Source organism: Penaeus vannamei, chromosome 6 (assembly GCF_042767895.1).
Source record: "Penaeus vannamei isolate JL-2024 chromosome 6, ASM4276789v1, whole genome shotgun sequence".
NCBI classification, from domain to species: Eukaryota; Metazoa; Arthropoda; class Malacostraca; order Decapoda; family Penaeidae; genus Penaeus; species Penaeus vannamei.
The window spans coordinates 17,791,476-17,795,103 of NC_091554.1; the positions used below are offsets into that span (position 1 = coordinate 17,791,476).

General features: G+C 44.1%; 1 protein-coding gene across 1 annotated transcript in view; it reads right to left on the minus strand.

Annotated features, from left to right (window-relative positions):
* The window catches only part of LOC113806784 (endothelial transcription factor GATA-2-like), a gene marked incomplete in the record, with an annotated part of 63,375 nt that overhangs the window by 2,652 nt on the left and 57,095 nt on the right, over positions 1-3,628 (minus strand).

Genomic DNA, 3,628 nt, shown 5'->3' on the forward strand with positions numbered 1-3,628 from the left:
AAACATGTCAACCCTTGGGCGTGACTCATACTCCATCTTAAAATAACATGTCCCTCAAAAGTACCTGTAAAAAATATAATCTATAGGTCATTAATATGGAAAACCGCGGCAAAACTAACATCAGTGGCCCGCATAAAACATTAACACCATTAAAATCATCACTGGAAGCCGCCCTCATCCGCTCACCACGCCCTACAGTGAGCTATTATCATGAGCCACGAAATTCCAGGCCTAAGAAGAGCACAGATTAGGTATGCAAGGTCCAAACGGACAGTCGCTGGGATTGGAAAAAGGCTAGCCTTAAGACCTGGAAGAAATCTGAAAAAAGACACAAAATCACTCCTCAAACTCGATAGAAAAAAAATCAAAAGACGGAACGAACGAAAGGAACAAAGGGAAATTTCGTGATAACGTGCGGAAGCCTGCAGCCACTTCCATCTTGCTGATAGGTGATTGGTGGACGGATAACAGGTGGCGTCCGGCGATTGGCGGAGCGATAGCGAAGGCGGGGGCGGCGATAAGAAAGGAGATTGCGGGCCTTCCGGGGAGGGGCTCGCGGCCGTCACGCCTCAGGGAAATTGATGACCGGCTAAATGATGTGGGTTTTGTCCCTCTCCGCGCGGCGGCCGCCATTTTAGCGTAATGGGACGTGCGCATCTGGCCCGACTTTTGTTTTGTATCGGCTAACCATTTACGAGCAAAGCAAGAGGGACGCTCATCTCCCCAATCCTTAGTTTACCCGCATATATTGTTTTTATTTGTGATCGCATGACTTTTGGTACTTCTTGTATATGAAGATTTCATAACAGTTAGTAAAAAATAAAACGAACAAAGAGATTGAACATTGATGAAAACATTTCGTCTTTTACGTTATCTATTGATAAGCAAATACGAAATTAAACATTCATCAAACCGAGGGGTTGATCAAGTAATTTTTAACCCGGCTTTATTTCAGGAATTTCTATGTTCTTGGAGTCATTGGTTCGAATCCCGAGTCCTGAGTGGCATGTGTCATTCATCCATTTCGAAGGCGTCAGTTTGAGCACTCTCTCTCTCTCTCTCTCTCTCTCTCTCTCTCTCCCTCTCTCTCTCTCTCTCTCTCTCTCTCTCTCCTTTTCTCCCTCCGCCCAAGAAAGAAGAAAAACTTCATATACATATCAGTGTCCTTGCGTGTCCCCAACCACGCAGAAAGAACACACCCGTAGAAAGAACACAGGCGGAGAAAGAACACGAACGCAGGCACTCGAGGCACACCTTCCCATTCCGTCACTGCACGCTCGGCACCCGGGCCATGCGAGCGCGCTCTCCTCCGTTCCCCTTTTAGCGCCGAATCCCATCTAATCAAGGTAATAGAATTTTCCACCCGAGGCCAGATAGCAGAGGCACCATCGCGGACGGAGGATGTATTTGATCGATCACTTTTACTGCTCTCCCGGTGTATCTGTCTGACAAATCTCTTCGCCCCGCTCGCTAACATTAATTTCAAGATCTTGCAAGATTATCTGCAGCCTCGTAGAAGAACGCTGACAGAAGGGGCTGATATGTGTAAAGGGGTAGGAGTGCTAATTAGAATTTAATATTTCGGATTACTGCGAGGAAATCCCGAGGAGGAGAGATAATCACGCGTTTAAATCTGTGACTGTTTTCCTCCGATTCTGATGTTCGGGCAAGATTTTACTAACAAATCGGGAATGAGAGGACACGTAAACACACACACACACACTCGCACACACACACACACACACACACACACACACACACACACACACACACACACACACACACACACTCACACACACATAAACACGTACACACACTCACACTTAAATACGCGCACACAATAGCGAGGCTTGAAGAAACTTTTTCTTTTCACGAGAATTATGTCATGATGTGTTCAGCCTTGATGCTCAGCCAAAAAAGAAGGAAAATGGAAGGTTAAGAAGTGAATAGATAATAAACGAATAATCCTTTTTATTTTTGTTATAAAAAAGAAAGAAAGAAAGAAAGAAAAAGAAAAATGAAAGAGATACTATAAGAAAGTCAGAAGAAAGAAAAAAAGAAAGATGATAAAAAGAAAAAGAAAAAATATAAACAAGAAAAAAAAGGAACAAAGAAAAAAGAAAGAAATATATATAAAAAGAAAAAGAACAATGAGAAAGCAAGAAAGAAAAAAGAAAAAGAAAAAAGAAACGAGACAGACACACAGAGACAGAGAGAGAGAGAGAGACAGAGAGAGAGAGAGAGAGAGAGAGAGAGAGAGAGAGAGAGAGAGAGAGAGAGAGAGAGAGAGAGAGAGAGAGAGAGAGAGAGAGAGAGAGAAATCTATCTGTCTATCTATCTATCTATCTATACACACAAACATATGCACATACACACACATGCACACGTACAAACAGACACAAACACACACACATACACGCATAAACACACACATACGCACATGCACATGCACAAACACACTCAAACACAGACACACACCACGCTTATGCACATACACACATGCACACACACACACACACACACACACACGCGCGCATACACGCAGTCAAACTCCTGTTATCACACATCAAAATGCATAATTTCTCCCTGATCCTTCCCGCTATTTCTCCCTCCTCCGTCTCCCCTCCCCGTTTCTCCCTTCCTCCCTTTCCTTCTCCCTTTTTCCCTATCCTTCCCCTTTCTCCCTTTCTCTTTTCTTCTTTTCCCTTCCCTCCCCTTACCTCCTTCCCTTCACCTCTTCTCCTTTCCTTTTCCCTCTTCCCTCTCCCCTCCCTTCCTGCTCTTCCCTCCCCTCACCCTTCGCCTCTTCTCCCCTTTCCCCTTCTCTCCCCCCTCCGCCCCCTTCTCCCTTTCCCTTTCCTTCCTCCCCTTCTCTCCCCCCCCCCTCCCCCCAAAAACCTCAGGCAATTAGTCGGTCGGTCTGTCTGAGGCGATGAACATCAACTTTTTCCCCTCCTGTTTCGCTGTGCAGTTTTTTTTTTCGCACTCCCTAAAACATGTTCTTTCTACCCTTTTTTCTTTCTTTCTTTATCTCTCTATTTTTTTTTCTTTCTCTCACCCTTCGTCGGCCTTCCCTTGATGTCATTCAAGGCTTGACACTCGGCGATTTTACAGAAGTGATTTCTTGCCCGTTGAGTTTGCTCAAGATTCGCCTTTTTAATAAGGAAGTCTATTTAAAGGCGATCTGAGGCTCGCTTCTTCGTCTTCTGCTTCTTTTTTCTTCTTCAAATTCGCCTTCTTCTTCTTCTCCGTATTATTATCATGATTATTATTTTTCTTCTTTTCTTCTCCTCCTCCTCCTTGTCATTATTCTCCTTCTTCGTTCTTCTTCTTCTTTTTCTTCTTCTTCTTTCTTTTTCTTCTTCTTCTTTTCTTTCTCCTCCTCCTCCTCCTCCAATGATAACATGCTGGTCTAGCAATCTTGCTGACCTGCGTACGGTCCTGCGCGCTTCCAGTGGATGGTAACCCCGGCCATTCCTTGCACACAGGGGGAGATTTGGAAGCAAAATAAAACAGACAGTAAGTCAAAACAAAGAATATTCATTGTAACAATTGGAGTTGAAACTATTTTTTAAAATCTTTAAATCCTCCTCCTCCTCCTCCCCCCCTTCTTCTTCTTCTTCTTCTT